Source organism: Haemaphysalis longicornis, unplaced genomic scaffold (assembly GCF_048455015.1).
Source record: "Haemaphysalis longicornis isolate Haplotype H1 unplaced genomic scaffold, Haemaphysalis longicornis Haplotype H1 scaffold_1, whole genome shotgun sequence".
NCBI classification, from domain to species: domain Eukaryota; kingdom Metazoa; phylum Arthropoda; class Arachnida; order Ixodida; family Ixodidae; genus Haemaphysalis; species Haemaphysalis longicornis.
This window is the reverse complement of record NW_027526203.1, coordinates 354,099,998-354,122,634: the sequence shown is the minus strand read 5'-3', so window position 1 is coordinate 354,122,634 and position 22,637 is coordinate 354,099,998. Positions and strand designations below refer to the sequence as shown.

The following is a 22,637-nucleotide window of genomic DNA, read 5'->3' as shown; positions in this document are numbered from 1 at the left end:
CGCCACGCGCGCTTTCAGTCCGCCGCATGACTCTCGGGTTTCCTGCTCCTATCTTTCTTTTTTCACTGCTGCTTCCACTGATATGTGCTGCATCTGGATTTTTCCGCCATCCTTCAAGCACGGTGCAAGGTATAAGAAGTCGCCCAGCAGAGTCGTGCGCATTCATCCTCTGCTCCCGTAAGGAGATTATTTCCATTTTGAGAACAACGCTTTAGTGCTGCAGCTGCGCCATGAACAAGCACTGCGTGGTTGCCGTGGTGGTACTTGTGGCAATTTTGTGCGCCCAGAAGTCAACTGCGGCTACTGGCAAGTATACCTCCCTCTTCCTTTTCTTTCACGAGGACTCAATTATACGCTCATAATAACAGCGCAGCGCAGACCGGACAAGCGCTGATTCAGCACTCGCACCGCCTTTTTTATTCCTAGTCCCGCCTGCATACCAACTCGCCCGATTCTGAGCGCTTCACTGATAGATAAACCCTGTGGAACACCGAGCAATATGCGCCATGCCGAAATACTCAAATGTAACTAGTTCAGCTTTGTATCCCTGTAAAACATAGCCTTTTGTTACAGTTACGGAGAGCGCTGTCGTGGAGGCCCGGATGCGTATTCCCAAACCATATCCCGTAGGGGCCCAGGCCGACCACACCCCCTAAGCAGGGGCGCAACCAATGAGGTTAAAAAATTGCAATTTTTTAACCTCCTTGGACGCAGCACCGTGACGTCTCTACCTATATGTGCGCGACTTCATGCGAGGTGGATTTTTTCTTATTTTCCCCTCCCCTCGTTTCGGCTGCTTTGCGGGCGGCCGATGGTTTCGCTCCGCGGGCAACTTGTGTTGTACTATTTATATTTTTATTCCTGCTATTTCTTGTTTATACATTTGTATACTTTTTTGCGTGTGTGTGGCTTACAGTTGAGGCACGAGCTGTGATACAATGCTTTCGAATTAAAAGGCCAGACACTACAGAAATATATATATGTGGTAGCTAAAAATGCGTCGCAAGAAACAGACACAAACTGCTCATCTATACCCATCAGTGGATCTCTAAAAGTGACAATTTTTTGCCGCTATTTGGACTCCGAGATCACTATCGCAAAAATAGTGCGCCAAGGAGATAACTTTTTTACTGAGTTTTATCTCTGCTGCGACTACCGTGACTTCAAGCTCACGGGAAACTACTCATTAGTCCCAGCGAAAAGAATTACGTATCTGAGTGAGTCTAACACTGCATTAAATGAGAGGCCATGGGGCCCTGGGGGAGCAAGGATGAGGAGAAAAAGGAAGGTCACAACTCGCACAATCAACACAGTTGCAGTCTTGGGGTCCTAATCGCAAAATGAACACATTAAAGTCAGTCAGTGGCAGCAAAACGCACAGTTCACACTTAAATGTACAGTTCACACTGTGGACAGTGCGCTTCACACTGAAAACAGTGCACGCTGCAGACAGTTCACATTGTATACCGAACGGGGAAGTCGGCCAGGCTGCTACACCAATTTGTAGAGTCTGTTTTCAAGGGCGTACTCGGTAATTGCTTCTAGTGCGGTGGGATCGTCACGGACCCGACTAACATGTTCCTGTTCAGTCGCAGGGGCGGGACCTAGAGTTAAAAGCTGGTGGCGATTACGGTCGAATAATCGACAGAGCCAAATTAAGTGGTAACGATTTGGTGTGCCTTCCCGATTGCAGGGGGGGCGTCAGTGCCATTCGGATCCTGCTGGAGCTGTCTATTTATAAATAACGTATCTTATGCAGCAAAATCTCTGTGTGCATGAAGCACAAATTGTTAAAAATAACTAATCGACATTGTCAACAGCGTGAGTGGTAGCACGCATGATTACTGATATCAAACTCGGCCTGGTGGCTTCAGTGAAGAGACTGTGGTCAATAGCCCTGTACAGAAGACATTTATCAAACTCCTTGAGTACTTCAGTTGCTGTACAATCCAACTATTACTTAGCCCTTGGTTGGTATATATGTTCGATATTGTTTCCCTAAATTGTTATTACCAGCAGTGCAAATTATGCAGAATTCATGACCGAGTGTAAAACGTGTACGTTTGAGCTGGTGTCTTTCTTATCAATGTATTACCCTTGCAAGAACGATTCACACCTTCCATTGCATAGAGATAATATACTCTAGAGGGAAAGCGCGCCGCTGAGCCAATGCATTGGAACCGTACGACACATAGCGGCAGACATGATACAACGATTTGAAGGTTGCCAGCTGAGCTTTTGCTTACTAAAAACGGCGAAAGCGATGGGTTGTAATCTGGCAACGTGCTACTGTGGCGTTTCCGCGTCCGGCTAGCGAAGCATGCCGGGAATAATTGTAACATGGCGGAACGCTGGCCAGGCGGAGTTTGTGTAGGCGGCGTCGACAGCATTGCGTAGTTTATCTCCTGTTGGTAGGTAACCGACGTGTTTTCGGTTTAGCGTACGTGTGACTTATATGTACTGAGACTATTTGAGCAAGATGTGGCAACGCTCACACAACACTTGCGCGCAAGCTCGAATGCGACTGATCGCATGCGCGAGGACGCCAAGGAGTCAGCTGAACCGTACTGCGCGCACAGAAAAATGAATCTCCGTATGATCTCCGTGCATTTTTGCGCTGTGCTCCTTTGCTTGCCATTCTGTGACATTTTGCGAGTCGCTCAATGCTTTTCAAAGGAAGTGAAGTGAAGAACTGTGGCTTTGTAGCTGAATGTAAAACCTTTATTGACACACAAAAGAAAAACGTTATCGCATGAGCCAACGCTGATATTGCCGGTGAGTTGAGGCCCTTTGAAGCACAGGAACGAAAGACCGCGGTTAATCGCAGGCCAACGGAGTGGCAGAATGCATGCCAAGGGAGTATGCGAAATACAGTCAGCGGCGTGTCCCTTTTTCCTTTCCGTCTGTATTCGTCAAGTTCTAGCTGGTTTCCACCACTTCAAAGGGAAAGCTTGCGGGACTGAATGGAATGGGCAGTATTGAATGGGCAGTAATTTGCCGCACAGAGCGCGCGAGGAGAGAACATTGACTTGTTGACTTATTGTGATTGATTAAAAAAGAAACCGCATTTCGTTACCTATTTTTTCGTTCTACCTTCACGAACGTTTGCACGAAAGTTCGAAGCACGGAGAGCTGCAAGAAGTTCCATGAATAAAACAGTTGGGACCGAACGATTATAAAAGTTCCTTTTATTTCTCTTCCAACGGGAACAATCGCTGGCTGCCACTCCGTAGCCTGTAGTGAACTTGCGGTAGTCAAGGTCAGATCGGAATCGCTGTTCCGGCGTCAGTTCAGGCGCAATAGGAACGAATGACGGCCTCGCAAGCGCCCGGGGAGGCACTTGCTCACCGCGTGCATACGAGTTGTACCAGTTGTCCGCGTTTTGCACGCACGCAGATCTGAGCTGGATACTGCACGCGCGCGCGCGCACGCACGCACGCACGCGCACGCACACACACACACACACACACACACACACACACACACACACACACACACACACACACACACACACACACACACACACACACACACACACACACACACACACACACACACACACACACACACACACACACACACACACACACACACACACACACACACACACACACACACACACACACACACACACACACACACACACACACACACACACACACACACACACACACACACACACACACACACACACACACACACACACACACACACACACACACACACACACACACACACACACACACACACACACACACACACACACACACACACACACACACACACACACACACACACACACACACACACACACACACACACACACACACACACACACACACACACACACACACACACACACACACACACACACACACACACACACACACACACACACACACACACACACACACACACACACACACACACACACACACACACACACACACACACACACACACACACACACACACACACACACACACACACACACACACACACACACACACACACACACACACACACACACACACACACACACACACACACACACACACACACACACACACACACACACACACACACACACACACACACACACACACACACACACACACACACACACACACACACACACACACACACACACACACACACACACACACACACACACACACACACACACACACACACACACACACACACACACACACACACACACACACACACACACACACACACACACACACACACACACACACACACACACACACACACACACACACACACACACACACACACACACACACACACACACACACACACACACACACACACACACACACACACACACACACACACACACACACACACACACTGCGCAACTCAGGCGCAAGGGCCTCGCCACTTCCTAGCACACTTAAAGAAAATCAAAACCAAAACTAAGCTACGCACTTACTTTTTGTTCGCTAATTAGAGCTTAATTACACTAAAAGTTTTTTGTAGAGCTAGTTTTAATTACTGAAGCAATTATTTGTAACTATTTTGCTTCAGTTCTTTGTTTTAGTTAAATTATTAACGAACAAGTTTTTACAAAACTGAATACAATTGATCTGGCAACCATGGGAATTGTATCATGTCAGCGCCCACGATTCGTACGGTCTCGGAGCTCGCTTTACCCCCCTGTTCCATTGCTGTTAACAAAATGTCAATGTTTTGCTTAGTGGCACTGTTCCTGATAAAGAATAATGCAATGAAGTTAATGTTAACGAAATTCAATGTAATAGTGCTTATGAAAGTGCCAAAATGTAGCAGCTCATGCAGCTGTAATATTTCGCAAGAGTATGGCAGTTTGTAAATGTAGTCATGGGTAATTGGCTGCCTTTCTTGTAATCCTTACCTGCAGCACCGAATTGGGGTTTTAGGTGTGTATATAGTTAAAGAGCACCCAACTCAATTGTATACCCTTCTGTGTGCTGTAGAATGAGCTTTCAATGAGGGTGTTTGCTTTCCGGACCGTGTATAATTGCCACATGCGCGTGAAAGCGTCCATCCGCGCGCGCGCACTTCGAGCACCGAGTCGAGCGATTATTTAGGAACACGATCGGAGGTCAGCGTCAACTTGCAGGTGCGCAAGAAGAGCGCGGAGAGATCAGGGGCTCAGTTACAAAAGGTTAGCTTCTACCACATGTGCGTCAGCTTCCCCGCCCACGGAGCGAAACCATCGGCCGCCTGCCAAGCAGTCGAAACGAGGGGAGGGGGAAAAAAGAACAAATCCACCTCGCATGAAGTCGCGCACATATAGGTAGAGACGTCACGGTGCTGCGTACAAAGAGGTTAAAAAATTGCAATTTTTTTAACCTCTTTGGCTGCGCCCCTGCTTAGGGGGTGTGGTCGGCCTGGGCCCCTACGGGATATGGTTTGGGAATACGCGGCCCGGATAGCGGGGGGGGCGGGGGGGGGGAGGGGGGGAGGGGGGGCGAGGGGGAGACGCGAACGTGTCGAGCAGCGCCAAGGGCGTGCGCCTCCGACGAAGAAGTAGTGCGTCGCTCGTAGCTTTGATCCGTCTGTCATGGCCGCCTCGCAAATACATCGTTCACCGTCAACCATAGTTTTGTCTCATTTGTCCTGGCGCCACGTAACAAAATGATTCGGCACAATAAACGTTGAAATGGTTTTCAGCATGGTCACACTTTCAAGATTAATGACAACGCTGAATTAGCGCGTTTATTACGTGAATGGTTTCTACCATATGCCAGTGTGTGCAAATACGAATATAAATAATGTTTTTTTAAAAGCACAGCTTTCTACCTCTACCAGCCAACGGTTCTTTCGTGGCGTGCGGGACAATAAACTCCCAACGCGGCTGAGGAGGCAGAGGGCGCTTTTCACTCACGGAGCACAGTGTAGATGGCGCGCCGACAGAGCGCTATTACCCAGCGTTCTCCATGCTCACCCCGGCGGGCGCGTCGGCGGGAACCTTCTGTCAGCTTTGTCATCTGCTTTAGCGACGGTGTTGGGCCTGTTTTGGCGCAGCTTCACGTCCATTGCGCGGTATACTTCACACGGCTTGATTAACTTGTTCGACAGCACCTCCCGGATAGCCCGGACCCGACGGAATTGGTTGGTTTTCAGCGCGGGAAAACAAAATGTAGAGACCACTTACAGACATCTGGCCGCTAGAGAAACGCCACCTTTTGCGCTCTGCTTGTCACAAATGGGACTGCGTTTTCTAAATTGCTGAATACCAGTTCGGTTGTATTTTAACAGGTATTACAAAAGACTAATGGAGCAACTGGTTCTCATAAATAGCGATTATAAAAGTTCCGTCAGCTTTCTCGCAATTCTCAAACTTACGAAACTATTTGGTTTAAATCTGTATAAATGGGAATCACTAAGCTCACATGCCGGATTGTTTCGCTGTCTGCGCTTGTGCCGCGCGGTGGTGTCTTTCTCTGCAAATCCAGATTATTTTTCGACGTTCGATGTGTGTATATGCTAAATGCCATACAGTAAAGCCGACCTTAAGGAACTCTGATTATGATGATGATGGTGGTGATGATGATGATGATGACCTGAATTCACGTTCGCAGGCCTATGTGTAAGCCACGGGTGATTCGTTCGACCGAAGTGCAGGCGGTTGGGTTACGCGGGCACGCGCTCGTGAGCGAAAAAATTTTTAGGGGCGAAGCTCCTTAAGTCATGGGTCTGTCCATCCCTTGTGTCTCGTGGTACGTGAATGCCGCATGCTTTCGGAGATGTCGCAAAGTGGGCAGCGTTGCACGCGCAAGAACCGGCTGCAACCGGCAGCGCAAACTCGGCGCCGGGAGCGCGAGCTTGTCTGTGTTCGCCAACGGAGGCGCGAAGGGGAGATCACGCAAGAGATCACGCCACGAACGCAGGCAGTCGTTCTCGGAGATCGAACGAGACGGAAGGACCTTTGCTCGTTTCCTTTCGTCTTGTTCGGGCACAAGTTCGCCCTAAATAAAAGTTCTTTCTTTACCGTTGTGTCCCATCCTACGTGACAAATTGTGGTGGAGGTGCGGGGTAGTCCTCGATGGCGCGGGGTCTTTCACCAGGTCTGGGCCTGGGAGCATTGACTAAGAAAATAAAAGTTGATTTGTACAATGTACGCACACAGTCTTACGTCTTTCTTAATGATGTAATGGGCGAACTTTCACGGGAGAGTTACGGTTACCGATGATCTCCCCCTCTCGAGCTTCGCCCCACTTATCATCATTCATTCCGTGGAGATGGCGTGAATTTTTTATTTAAAAAGTTCCAAAGAATAAAAAACTAGAAAAATTCTTGTCTCGATTATAGACAATTAAAAAATGAAATTAACAAGGTTTATACAAATAGAAACAGCATTAAACATAGATTTACTTATGAGGTGCGTTGGATGAAGCTCAGCCTCATTTGTCGTTGTGCATTGCGTGATTGCCATCAAGCTTCGCGTTTTTTTACGTTTTCATTTAGAAAAGGGACGTTTGATTTTTTAAGTTTGCACTAAAATTTATGACATTGTTATGGGGGCAAAACAGCCTTTTCAATGAACCAAATTTGTATTTTGTCTGAATGGCCTCTAAAGGCTTTTAAAGGTTTTCGCCTCTAAAAACCTTCCTCCAAGGTAGCTGAACAGTGGGCAATGTCGCTTCTATTCGCGGTATCTTCTGATCAGTAAGCATGTCCTGACCGTAGATGCTGCGGAGGAACAAGAGGCAGAAGAGAAGGAAGAAGTCGTACATCCCCAAGCATTTGTGACTTGCTTGCGATGTCGAACACCTAATTTGAATTTTTATCTGCACCGTGCACGCATAGCGCCATCGGCCACCTGCAGCTTCTGTCAAGAGGAGACACTTGACCACTTCCTGTTGTCTTGCCGGCGGTTCTCTTCCCTCCGAAATCGTTACCTGGAGGCTCCCCTCCGGCGCCTGGGTCTCGCCTTGTCGGTGCCTAATTTATTGTCATTTGGGGCAGTCGGGCTTGGTCGGTGCAACGGGGATGTTTTTCGCGCTCTTCACTCATTTATTGCCGAAACAGGTCGCTTGCCTTGTTAATCAATAGCTTCAACCCATTCTTAATCGTCTATTGAAATATCTGTTAGTACAGTAGTATTGAATTTCTTTTGGTTCCAAAATTGTTAGCATCACTGTACCCTATTTTCCCTTCGTTTGAAACTAATTACTAAGCTTCTTTAGCAGTGAAATCACAATAAGACTTGGCCAATCCCCCAGAGTGGGTACGCGCCATTCTCGTTCCGGATCCAACCAACCAACCATTTGTGTGCATTGCTGTGCTGGTAGGAGACGCAGTGAGCGCACTCCTGAAGAGCAGCGAGCATACGAAGAACATCGAAGAGAACAGAGACGTGAAAGTGAAGACGTCGTGCCCGTTGCACGGAACAATATCATGCTCATGATTAAGAGCTCCTCTGCCCAGTTCGGCCAAACCGGGACATGAATGCACGTCAGAAGCCCAGCGCAAACATCAGTCGTGGAAAAACGAGGTACGCGGAAAAGTAGAGAACACTGCCAAGCGACCAAGATACGGAGCAATGAATACTCCCAAAAATGTACGAATGCAAGAAATTTCTTGATGTAGGATTTGGATAAGTTGTTCGTTGTAGAATCGACTGTGGTACAAGAACGTTTCAAGGGGTATCTCGATTGTGGAACACTCTGAAAAAAGTGTTGTCCGAGGCCTGTCCTGGGAAGAACGTTATGAAGTTTAAATTGTGTGCAGGATTTCCCTACTTGGTGAGAAATTGGCTCTACTATCAAAGGGTAGGGGTACAAGTCAGTCACCTATCACATGGAAGTGGCCAGTTTTCTCAACGTACCAGTATGGTATGTGCAAAAATCCGTACACATTCTACCACGAAGTATCGATGAAAACATCGCAATCAATCTGCCCTTGAAGCGTGTATACGGCTAGCAAAACCTACGTACAGGCTCGTTGCTCTGATGTTTGCCGTGAAAGCAGCAGCGTCATTTTCTGTATCCTGGTGGTTCGGGGCGTCATTTCTATTGTGAAAGGTGCTACACCCATCACGGCCTCTATTCGTAACATTCAGTTTACTTAAGTGTCGGCGCCCTGCCCCAGATACCAAGAGCCATGATTATCACGAGTCAAGCCACGGGCGCACACACAACCAAGGCATCTAGGGAGACGTCACAATAACAAAAGCCGAGACGATCGAACAGTTCAAGTGGTTCACATGACAAGACGTTAGTCACTTCTTTCGCAGCCGCCCAATCAGGTTGCACATAAAAATGGCGAGGAGGAACATGTGCAATCATCACGGCCTGCCTTTCTATGCACCGTTTCTCAGTGTCAGCCTCTTAGACCGTTGGCACGGCACACTGCAGAAAGTGGGCAATAACTGGTTGAGAAATCGCCACTCCATTATCGGTGCCCTATAGCGTGCGCTACAGGCAGCTTTATCAGGCAAAGTGCTGTGCTCGCAGCGGCCTCTTCCCTGTGCAGGGCGCCTATACAGGGATTTTTGCGTCCAAAAGATCAGAATGAAAGTGTGGCTTAACGTCCTGCAGAGTCCGCTCTACCCATGTATGCGGCAATTTTTGCTTCAACCCACATACCTTTGAAGATATCGTGGACAAAACGCAAATAGATGAAGATGAGGTCAACTATCGCGTCAAAAGAGTGGTCTCTTCCAGCTAGTCACATTCACAGAGGGGATTAGCTCACATCTTTTTCAGATATATGCTAAAAGTGTCCACCACGCACCATGCACGCACGCGAGACAGTTTCGATATGGATACAAAAAACAGTCCACCCACGATTTAAAAGAAGCATTCTTCGCAGCTTGGTGCTGGGAAATACCTGCGATAATCGCACCTTTTAGCTTCTGTGTGGGATAATACTGTTGCAGCGCAGCTATAAAATGGCGCGCTGTAAAATGACAAGGGCGAAGGCGACCATTATCTCGTCGCGCTTTGCCTGTGGAAATATCCAACCAACCAGCCAGCCAGCCTTGTCAGCAACCGATATCTGGCCTCTACTACCCGTGTAGTAGAGGCCAGATATCGGTAGAGGCAGGTACTTCTATACGCTGTAAATACGGATAATTCAACTTCTTATCAATATGAACGCGAAAAGATATAATTTTCTGTGTTTCTCCGTATTGTCTTTAGTTATCACTTACTGCATGGTATTTCAGTCTTTTTTTTTTATGGTTTGTAACAAAATAACCTTATAGCTTTACACGAGTGGATCGACATCGAAATTCCATCATTTCTCCGGCGGGGGAAGAAGTGTAGTAGAGTACGAAAATTTCTGCAGTTTTATATTTACGCTACCTCTGAATTGACTGAATACATTTTTAGCCATGAGTTGGACCAACGCGTAACTCTTCTGTCCATGCTCCAGCCCTGCTGTGAAGTCCTCGTTCAATCTGACTTGCTCTACAACTTAAGATAACAGAAAAATATTTAAACGAGAGATTTCGTCAGTTTCAAACAAGGCATTGCGGTTTGTTGTAATCAAAAATATTAGACAAGTTGGTGCTTAGAATTACTGGTTTCAAGTGCGCAAGAAAGCACAGTTGACGAAAGCGACGAACAGGCGTACAGGACCACTGCGCTGTGGTCCTGTTTGCTCTTCACTTTCGTCCAGTGTCACTGTTGAAACCACGATGCCTCAGCGTGCGCGATATTACCAGGTTCAGATGGTGCGTGTCTCCAGATAATCAGGAAAAGCAGCGCTTTTGCGCTTTGTTGACGACAATGATTCAGTCTCTCCATTTCTGTCGCCCTTAATTCGTTTCCAGTCCGCAGCGTGTTTTGCCCTTGAGCTTACCTCCACCTTTCTTTTCCCCGTGCACAGGTGAAGGCGCGCGGATACGGGTGTGCCCGCTGTTCCAAATCCCCGAAGGCGGCTGCACAGTGCCGCCGAGCAATGTGACCTGCCAAGATCTGCGCTGCGAGGAACGCGGCCAGTCGTGCTGCAACCGAGCCTGTGGAGGAAGGTTCTGCTTTGGCTTTCAGGATGGCGCTTAGGCAGGATGACACAGGCGCCACGTTTCGTGCGGGCAATCCAACGGGCAAACGGCAGCATACTGTGGACTACTACGACGTCCTCCGTTCTTTTCCGGTGATCAATAAAAGTCGGCTGTCCTCTTTCGGCCTTCGTCGAGGCGGGACTAAACAGTTCAGCGCCGTCGTTCATATTCAGAAATCGTTAACTCTGCAGTGAGCGACCTCACATGGCTTGTGCAGCGAGGAGTACGACTCGCAGTACGTGAGGGATTGCTGGGAACAGTGCTTCGGAAATTCGATGGTGTCATCCCTTCAGATACGACGGTGGTATCCTTTCAGAATTCAGAATTACTTGTGAAGCCAAAAGTACAAAATAATACAAACTACAGTACGTTGGTTTATTCATGGAGACAAAAAGCAAAGAAAATATATGGGCCACCGGAGACATCTTTTTCTTCTCTGTTCTTTTTTCCCTTGCACGTTATTGTGCGCCATTTTTATGCAGTTGGCGCAACGCCGCTGTCTGATTCCACGAGAGGTCGAACATGCATGTACACGCGCATTTTTTTTGTTGTTCTTTCTTGTATTTTTATGAGCTATTCGCAAGTGAGGGAATAGACAAAAAATGCAGTCTGTTTCCCTCTGCGGTACGTTGCGAGAAAAAAAAATGGCCAAGGTGGCGCGGTGACGCGCGGTTTCCGGCGGATGCAGTTTTTTCCTACTTTGAAGCTTTGCGTGCGGCGAGGTGTAATTGTCCTGGCTGAAATTTGTTTGAAAACAAAAACTACACCAGAATTACAGTCAGTTCAAAGCAATATTTGCGTTCTGCAGAGAACAAAGAATTGAGAGAACAAAACGTGAAGTTGGACCAGAGGCTGGATTGTCGCTTTCTTTGACGCCCACTATCTCCGTATCTGCGACAGTGACGAACTTGAAAGTGATAGACAATGTCGGCAAGCTATTTCTAAACAGTCTGCAAACACCGCTTATCAAGAAAAAATATAAACATGCGCAAAAAATATTGACTTCTGTGCTTTTTTCTAAAAATGTGTAATTTTAAAAATCATATACCGGTTTAGATTTTGTTCAAAATTGGGGAAATGGGACTCCTTAAGAAGCACAACACTGCTGAGAATCATGTTGCATCATTTTGTTTGTATTGAAGTTATAAGCGGCTGAACTCACACGTTCGAGACGCGTCTCCATGCCATATATTCTCCGCTACTGCTGCTGCTTTTCTGGCTTCGCGCGTTTTTAAAAAGCGCGTGTTTACATTCTGCGGCCACACCAGGGAACGTTGAACCTTTTACGTCCTTCAAAAAAAATAAATCCCCGTTTCTACTTTTTTTATTTGCGATGTTTCACGAATATGCCCTAGCAGAGCTACGGCATTGGGTCGAAGGTTGCCCCAGGGCTGAGTAATATTTTTCTGGGCAAGGTTGACTGTGATTTGCAGCTTGGTTTGCAGGGAATTGCCACAATTGTTTTTCGTTATGTCGACGATTTTTTGTTCGTGGCCCGCAGCGTAGAAATTGAGTCCTTCAAATGCGCTGTTCTTGATGTCTTTAGGGCGAAGGGTGAAGGTTTGAAGTTCACTGGCGAGGTTCCCTTTGACAGCACTTTGAAATTTCTTGACCTCGAGCTCCGTTTTTCGCAGCATCATGCATGCTGGATATACGCGCCCCGTTCTAGCAAGCCGCTGTTAAACTTCCCTTCTTTTCATTCGAAGCTAGTTAAGAATCGTAAAGCCCACACATGCCTCAAATCTGCTGTCAACAAGTCTTGTTATCGTTTGGCGCAACAAAGCTTTAATGCGCAAATACTTCGGCTGGAGAAAGCTGGCTTCCCTGTCTCTGTGCTCCAGCTAGGCCATCTGTCAGCGTCTTGTAAAACAATTGAAAGGGTTCGATCATCGGATACAGGATGCTGACCAGATTGACAAAGTGGTGGTCATACCGTATGTATGTACATGCGCTGCCGCATCGCCTTAAGAAGACGGTTGACAGATTCGGGGTTCAGGTGGTTTTCTCTGCCAGGAATAAGCTAGCTAGATTATGCAGTATGGTGAGCAACAGGCTTGACTGCAGAGACAGTGTGTTCCTCACGTGGTTGTTTTTTTAAACACAGACTCCAGTTTTGTCAGTTTGGGAGGAACTTTGTGTATTGAATTCCTATGTCCTGTGGTCGGGTGTACGTCGGTCAGACCGGCCGCTGTCTCAATGTACCCTTAAGGGAGCATCATTCCTCCTTGAAAGGAAGGCCATACACGCACATGGCTCTGCACTGGGCAGACTGCGGCTGTAAACCATGCTTCACTGACACACAAGTGCTTATTAAACACAGAGGCCGTGACGAAGGCGAAAAGCAAAAACACCCATGTGTACGAGGTTTCGGCGCACATTAAAGACCCCCAGGTGGTCAAAATTAATCTGGAGCCCTCCACTACGGCGCGCCCCATCGCTTGCCTGCGTTGCGTCGGCGCGTAAAAGCTATCACCAAACCAAAAATCAAATCAGAGACCGTGCTACCAGGGAGCTTTTCGAAACATTCCATATCGGGTTTAGGGGTTTTGATTGTATAAGTCACCCGTCACTGAGCATTTTAAATAAAGAAGTCTCACTTACTAAGGAGAGGGGTTAGAAGAAATAAGAAAAAGAGGCGAAAGGAAAGGGGGGGGGGGGTGTCCTCATGAACGGCTGCACGCATGATCGACGGACACACGTGCCTGATCGTTGCGTCTTGGCAGGGTATATATGTGCTTTCGATTTCAATAAAATTTTCAGTTGATAGTAAGCGGTGGTCTCGTTTCGCTTTCTCGTACCTGTGAAAGTTTGCGCTTAAGTGTCACTCATAGATACCTTGGAGAATGGCCGGGGGGCGAGGGGTCAAGGCGTAGAGCCTGGTATGTCTTTGTGCCTTTACCCCTTTGAACCTGGTATGCCGTGTTCGTGAGGTATTTGAGAAGAGAACATTGGCGTCAGGCACAACAGATTATCTCCGGCAAAATCAGACATGTTTTCACCAAACTTTTCGAAGTAGTTTTCTTATGCTTTATTTCCATAACTATTCAATGAATCCGCCATCAGCAGCAATAAGCGATTCGATTCGGCTTCGCAAACGGCTGCATGCACGGATCAGGTGTTCCTTAGAGATGTTGGCCATTAAGGAAGAAATGGCGGTCTTCAGCGAGTCTATTATGCGTCCCTTTGTTGGGCTCTCTCTCACTGAAGTCCCAGACATAGCAATCCAGCGGATTTAAATCTGGAGAACTAGGAGGCCACAAGTTGAGAGTGACGGGGTCGCAGAAGTTGTCAGCCAGCCACAATTGTGTGACGCAGGTGGTGTGGGCAGGAGCTGACTCTTGCTGAAAGAAATATGGTCTCCCTTTTGAAACACTATCTATCCATGGCTTCACAACGGTGGCAAGCACGACCACGTAACCGGCAGCATTAACGCGGAGTCCTGCAAAAAAGTGTGGTGGCAGGACGTCGCCCTCATTGCGGACGACGGATAACACCACTACCGGAGAAATTAAGGAGTTCTACGATATCTCACCACTGACTGTGCTTTTTTCCGTTTCGACACAAATGTCACGTCACCAGAACAACACATGAGCTCGGTCCGAACATTGTAAACGAAAGACTTCGCTACTTTCAGAAAGGTGGCAATTTCCAAGTCGCTATGGTGCGCGGCCAGGGCAACGAGGACCGCATGGCGTTTCATTTCCTGCTTCAACTTGCACACATTCATCTTTGAACAAACTGCGCAGTGTGAATGATATGGGGTCCACGAACAAGATGCTTACACCTAGATATATATGATGAGGCTCCTGGTGTGTATGGCGATAAGGAATAGTGTTCTGAAATACACCGCGCACCTGTACAGTGGATTCCCGTTCATGCGTTTTTCACAGGACCGGGAAAACAAAACGTAACAACCAGGAAAACGCAGCAGTGAGATAACCTCTGAAAATGAACGAAGACAGTGTAGATTTGACTTGCAACCCTGTATTTCTGCAACTTTGGCTTTCAAACCTTAAAAAAACTCGAGAATGTAGGATTGCTGCTTTTTGCGATCGCTGGAAAACACCACGCCTGGCAATACAAGGTCCCCAGCAATGTCGACTGTCTTCCGCGCTGGCTGCTTGGCGCTTAGTGCGTCAAGCTTTTTCTGAAGGGGAAGCGCCTTCCGTTTTCGCGACACCATCAAGGCACGACGAAGTTCGTGGTTGCAAGTTCAACGGTGTTCCGAAAGCTCGATGCGCATGATGACGACGAGAGCGCCTGCTATTCTTGCAGTGGTGCTTTTATGGAAAACACGCACTTCCGGTATTCCGAAGTGAAACTTCCGTTGTAAGCACAGTGATGATGGTGATAGCATAGAGTTACATAGGGCCTACTAGTGGTGACGAATCGAACCCACGTGCGGCTTCATGCAGTCAGTTCCGTAGCCAAGCCTGGCCAAGGCAGCCAAGGCCCGCCAAACGTCAAAATGGCGGGCGCGCGCATGTTGCCCGGGTAGAGTGTACTAGAAGTTTTAGAGTGGCCCGAGCGGCGGCCTCTCCCATTCCTCTTTTTTTTTCTTTTTTTTTCCTCCATGCTCCGCCGGGTAGACTTTCGCGCAGAAAATAAAACCGGTATAGGGACCGGGCAGCTGGACGGGTGGCGCCACCACTCGGCGCTCCCCTCGTCAGTGGAATGAGCCGGTGCATTGGACTACATAGCCTCCCGTTGTTGTAGTCGTGTTTGCTTCGGTTCTTTGTATGTTTTGGTGGCGTTGTGAGCAGACATGTGAGATGAAACGAAGTCTAAACAGATGTGTTGGGTTCTTAGATGCAGTGATGACTACGTAAACTTGTCGGACGCTCCTAAAGTTGGGTATCGGCTGCAACGGCATGAGCGCTTTTTGCAGCGATCTGCGCTTGGCTCCACCCGTTCTGAGTACGAATAAAACTGCTATTATTAGTATTATTTTCTTCTTAAATGCACTAACGGCTACGCAAACTTATTGGATGCTTGTAAGGTTGGAGAAGGGCTACATTGACACGAGCGCTTTTTGCAGCGCTCTGCGCCTGGCTCCGCGCGATCTGAGTAGGAATAAAACTAATGCAATATTAGAATTCATTTCTACCACTTAAATTATCTTCACTGGTTTTAATGACTACGGTTTCCACGCCAGCCTTAGCGCTGGGATACCTCGATACGTGTGCTTTAAATAGAAAGGCACCTGCATACGAGATCGATTACCGTGTAGCCGTAGAAATGTTGCGGTAGTTTACGCTTTCTGTAACCGTGAGCTTTGTACCTTCGGTTTTGGTGAGCGACACTGTGACAGCATGGGAGCCTGAAAGCCGAAGTGGAAATCCCACTTTTGTGGTGGTCATTTTATCAAGAGCCAAAGTTATTCACCAACTCAACAGCCCAAGCTACAAACCATCCCTCCTCCCCTTCCCGTTTTACCACCTGCGTAGAATTAAGGCTGGCGCCGACAGTTAAAAAATGTGGCAGTGTTACCGCCAGCTGGTGTTTTTTAATGCTTAAGTATACTTTACAGAGTACCTAAAAATCGTGTAATGCCTAGTGAAGACACCAAAAACGCGTGATTAGTTGCCTCAAATATGGGTGCATGAGCCCGAGTCCTCCACCACAGACACATTTCCGACACGCTGGAAAAGTTTAGATTTGGAGAGGGGGCATGGAAGTTCAAAATTAAACAGCAAAATCATTTATCCCTCCGTCTAATGATTATGATGGTTGAACACAGTTTCCTTCGTGCGAAATCGAATGGGAAATGGTCAAAGTCAAAGACGCTGCGATCAAAAGACCAAACTGCGCGCTGGTCAAATTCGATGCTTAATTAGTCAAAGTTTAAAAATCCAGAAGGCAACCAAGGAAACCCATACGATAGAGCTTTGCGATAAACCATCATCGTCGTTAGACGGACGTGTGCATGATTTTTCAAGCGTAGGTGGCAGCTTGTAAACCGACCGCAGCATTCAGTTGTGAAGCTGAGTACTGGTTTCGGGCACCCTCCTGTTTTGCGTCCTTCAGCCACGCAGGAATTGGTTTTTGAAAAACCATTTACCAACCAGCCAGCAACCATTGCAATTCTTGTAAAGCAATGCTTCTCCACGACAAGCAATAACATTCTACTATCATGCGGTATTTATTCTATCAACGATTCCCGATGACTGTAGTAAGACCATTTCTGTGAAATTAAACACGTTTCAGCCGTAGGTAATGAAGTTACGGAAGCGTCGTCCGTCACAATTTCTGTTTTGAGGTAAATCTTCGAAGACACCCTCCAACTTTGTCTTTCGCTTGTGGACGACGTCAAAGGCCAGCGCCGCAGCATTCCTAGATCGGTTGCACACACCGGCTTTGTGGGAGCATTTAGCGGCAATATACTCATCGATTCGCGAAACTGCATGCAGGCATGAAAAAATTGCATGAAGCAACGAACTTTCACTTCCAGCTTTACTTCCAGCTTGGCGCATTGAGCATCGTCTGCTATTTGTAAATACTGAGTATGGGTGTAAATAAGTAAATAACACACATACATGCCTCGTAAAAGTCACATCCACACTCAAGATTTACCGATCTGAAAAATGCACGTGGGGTTACGTACGCTTTGCAAGCCGCACCGCAGAAAAACGACAGAAAGACATGCACAACTACGCTGCGCTGACCGCCACCGGCATTCCACTGACGAGCGGTTCGCCACGGGCGGCGCTGTTCGCTGAAACGACGGTGGTGCCATACAACGGCCGCCCGGTCCCTATAGCGGCGGCGCTGTTGTCGTCGACAACTGAACAGCCGGCGCTCCCCGGCACCAGCTCCCATAGTATGCTCCCAGCCTGCGGGCGGCAATATTTGCGTTGCTCACTGCGGTGTTTTGCGCTTGCGAAGCTGATTTACAGTCGAACACGGATATATCGAACTCCAAGGGGATCGCGAAATAGTTCGATATATGAAAAATTCGATATAAAAAAATATGGGCTCTGACACCTCACCTATGGCGGACGATCACTTACCGATCGTCGCATTCAAGAATGACAACTAATTCCGCACTCACGACGCTACAGGACGCTTTATTTCCGTGAAAAAAAAAATCGCTGATCTTGGCCTGCTTCTTCGTTCTGGAAATGAAATTAAAGACGCTGGTCTCGATCTTCTCGAGGCTGCACAACTAGAAAATTCCAGCAGTACGCTGCGCCTTCGCACACCGGGCCAACACGCACGCAAAAGAAGAACAGTGCGCACGTACCGCAAGAACTTTGAAGGTAATAATTCCAAGGCTTTCTGAACGGACTCCAACAAAGCGCTCGCGAATGTCATCTCCGAGAGAAACAGTGATCTCCGAAATGTGCGGGACAACTCGCCAAACAGCAGCAACAGCAGCAAAATGCAAAAGAAGGAGACCGCCAGCGCCTTCGTTCCCTCTTCCCTTTCCCGAGACGACATCGGGGGAAGGCAGACCAAGAGAGAGAGAGAAAAAAAAATCCCTTTTCGGCAAGCCGGGGAACGTACGCAGCCGCAAAACAAAAAAAAGGACGTGCGCAGTCGGGGCATCCCTACCTCACATTGTCACATTTTCCGAGCATTCGGGCTTGTGTGCCTAGAGAGATTTAGCATACCGGGCTTCGTCCGCTAACGCTACGGCGGCCGGTAGCGGGGCCCTACTGGGCAAGCGCAAATTCGTCCCGCTAGGGGTGATTAGTTCCGCGAGCCAGTCTTCGCCATGCCCGCGCATTCCTCCACATCCTCCGCAACCTCAATCGGTGGTGCAGCGACCGCTGAAGAGCACCTTCCAGCTCGCGCGGCGTTCGATATACGCAATGCCGGGAAAAATACGGTTCGATATAAACGTACGAATTCCTATACTTTTACACAGAATTTTCAAGGGGATAATTTATGAGTTCGATATAGACAATAATTCGATATAGCCGTGTTCGATATATCCGTGTTCGACTGTATTTTGGATTACGAGGTTTAACGCGCTGGCGCTACACAGGCGGTGAGGCAAGCGGTACTGGAGGGCTCCGGATTAATTTTTACCACCTGAGGATCTTTAACGTACGCCGAAATCTCGAAAACACGGGCGTTTTTCGCTTTTATCCTTCATCACAAAGCGGCCGCCGTGGCCGGGAATTGAACCTGCGCCTTTGGTCAGCTGATTTAGAAAGTAGACGCAGAAACGTTATGACTCCGCTTGAGCAAACTTTAAACTAGTACGACCCGACACAAAATTATCCCCCCTCCCCCCCCACCCCAACGATACTTCCTCATTATTATGCGTTTTCGGAAAACGTTAATTGTTGATTTTCTGAATTTTCTGAAAACGTTAACAGTAATATCTCGTTAATTCAAAGTCGTAAAATTGGCTGAAAATTTTGAGATAAGCGGGGAGTTTCGAGTTAAGTCAAATGCAGAAAATTTGTGGCCAGGTCCCTGAAATAACAGCTAGGGCTGCTAACAAAAGCACTATTGCACAGGGGAGATTTCGTAATAAAGGCAAAATATTTCGCATGAAAAAGGAACTTTTATTATTGCAGAAGAAAGAACTGTGTTGCGCTCGGCTGTTTCGCGTTCACATCTGCATCCCAGGAAAATGTACCCGAGCTTCTCATTGCATCGCATGAATTGGTGGTCGCCACCGCTACATTCTACGTTGTTACAAAGCAGACGCAGCATGTATGTTGTTTCTGCCGCTGTAGGCACTTCTGGAGGCTCCTCCTCGTCCGCATGATCAGCTGCATCATCCACAGCTATCTCGATGATGTACGCGCCAGACAGGATTCCGGTAACGGGGACGTGTAGTCCGCGTAAACGTGCACTTCACGACAGCGTTCGGCGAGTAGTGGGAGTAATCATTCGAACGGGGACCTTGTCAGCTGCCTGTAACGGACTTTGCCTTGTGTCCTCTCTGCCAGTATTTCGAGACATCCGTGGTCCTTCGAAAAAAAGTTTCGAGATAAAGCGGGCAAATGCGTAGCGCCTAGGGGAGGTAAACACACGGTGAGAAAAATTTCGAGAAGATATTTGGAGAGGCACCAGGAATGTTTTTCCCTTCCCCTTCTTCACTCTGCGAATGAAGCAAAAAAAGTTTACTGTTTTTTTACGTTCCTATTTGGAACGAAAATACCAAGAGCGTTCTTCTGGAATACCCCTGCCGTTGATGCTTGTACTGCCGTTAGTGGCCACGAAGTACCAAGTCTGCAGGACCAGTCCTGCATACCAGGGGAAGGTGCCGCTGTACCTATTGTAATTCGGGGGGGGGGGGGGGGAGAGAGACTTCTGAATCCTTTCGTGCATTTTTAAAGTTTATTAGTGATCTCTACGGCGTTTTTACCAGTTGCTTCAGTGACAAGGAGCTCCACCATGACAGCGTTATGGATGTGCTGCAGCCATTATTCACAACAAACACCTTAACGGCGTTGGTTGCGACCAGCACATGAGACCGTGACAGCAAATTTGGTTGGGTTCTGTATACATTGTGACACGGATTCATTTCTATATAAAAGGTTTAAACAAGTTGCATGATTGCATGCGAAGGTGGGAGCAACACCTTAAACCGCTTAAAGGGGCCCTGAAAGGCATTTTGAGCACACTAAATGAACTAGCGCAATCGCTAGATTGGGTCGCCAACGTCACCTGTGCCAAGTATTACTCTTTTACGCGCAGCGGAAAGCTCACACTTTTGTTGCAAAGTTTGTCGCTTTTTTCTCACCCTTTCCTTCGTGTTTTTGGACGCCGCCATCTTCACATGTCTACATCATCGATTCCCAGATGTTCGTCATGATCTAGACATCCTGCTATTGGGCGGCTTTTTCACGCACTTCCGGCAAAGAGATGAGTCGTCTGCTCAGCGTCGGCTCGCCGGCTGATCTGCCAGCGGAGTGCCGGAGTGCTTTGACATTTTACGACAAACGAAACAAGTGTAAACAAACGCTTAACCGTTTGTATTGAATGCAACACGGCCATAACACGACGTGGATTTTATCTTACGTGAGTACGTACCATAAAGAAAGTCCCGAGGCACTTCTTTGGTGCAATCGCAGAGAACGCCCTGAGCCGAATGCCCGGGTTTGACGCGTACATTTTATTCAACTTCAAAACAATCCAGAGATGCGTTTCGAACGAACGCAACGTCACAACATGCGTTGCAAGTCTGAACCGCGATTGACAGACGATGAGTTGCCTCCTCCTGCCCGTCGTAAATACGGCACTCACCTCACACCCGGTTTGCGGGGACGAGCAGCAAGTCACAACTCTGGCGCGCAAGCGAGAAGGCTTTTAGCCAGGCGCACTGCACATACCCCATGCGAGGTTGAGTGGTACGTCGTTCGAGAAAGATAATCCAGACCATGGGAAGCACTATCCACCCGCAGAAGTACAATGTCGCATTTCATCGCGAAACGAACGCGTCCACAACACACAGGAGGCGATGCACACACACACACACAGCTTCGGTCGCTGCATTGGCTTAGCTGCAAGCTTCGTTCGGACAATCAGCGATGCTACGACGATACAGAGCTGCGTGAGGACGACGTGCTAACCACTTCACGTATTTAAAAACACAGGGGCAAAGAACTAGGTTCATCGGAAGCAAAAAATCTTTCCTCCATTATAGTGCCTGAAATATACTGGCTAGTGTGCCGAGGGCGGGCTCCAGGCGGGCGCCGGGAGCGATGTCCGCGGCCGTCTGCCGCTTGGGGCGCTGCCGTGCGGGAGTGTGCGCGTTCATCCGGCCCGAGCAGATCGCGCGGTTACCTCCGAGCTGCGTAGCAGACGGCAGCGGCAGAACTTTCCATTCCCGCTTGCGACGAAAGCGAGCGAAAGCGACGGGAATTCTGTCGCGCAACCAAAATTTGTCCCGACCATTCGACAAAAACGATCGTCGCGCGACAAAGCGACGGAATTCCTGCCGCTCTCACTCGCTTTCGTCGCAAGTGCGAACGGGCCTTTATGCGCAATCTCAGCCCCACATAAAACAAGCTCTTGCTTGTCGCCTGAGCATACGGTTGATATCTGACTACGTTACACTGTGCTTGCCAGTGTATTTAAACGATGTCACTAGGTTTGAAACGTACGCGCTCGGCGTGCAGCTTTGTAAACGCAAGCGGTTTCACATACGCACGCTATTTTGCTGCTAATAGAGTTTTAGTACAGCGTTTGTGGCCTTTGCATACGCTAAACGCTAAATTTTTGCGTCCCGCTACGTGACACCGCGATGGGAGTTTTAGTAGAGCGTCTCATCAGTTTTGCGTAGCGACACACTAATGCATACGGCGCCATCTGTCAAATGTTTTCCGAAATGTCTCGCCGGCTGATCTGCTAGCGGAGTGCCGGAGTGTTTGGACATTTTACGACTATCCAAACAAGTGCAAACAAACGCTTTCCCGTCAGTGTTGAATGCAACACATGGGTGCAGCTTGTCAGAACACGGGTTCTCGCTGATCGAGTGCAGCGTTGGTTTGCTCTTCGCCTTCACGTTCATCGCCGCTGATAAAGCGATCCGATCCGGCGCGTTTTGTGCACGGGTTCTGTGTCGGTTGAAAATGTCTTTTTTCACATGCCGCCGGTAGTAGGAATTACAACCACCGCAAAATAACACCCGGCACCAGCGGGGCCACAT

At 48.1% G+C, this 22,637-nt stretch overlaps 1 long non-coding RNA gene across 1 annotated transcript; it reads left to right on the top strand.

Moving 5' to 3' along the window:
• On the top strand, positions 1 to 11,174 carry LOC144154910 (uncharacterized). Its single transcript, XR_013319471.1, has 2 exons — positions 1 to 306; positions 10,849 to 11,174. It is a non-coding gene; the product is annotated as an uncharacterized LOC144154910 (long non-coding RNA).
• Positions 11,175 to 22,637: the final 11,463 nt, after the last annotated feature.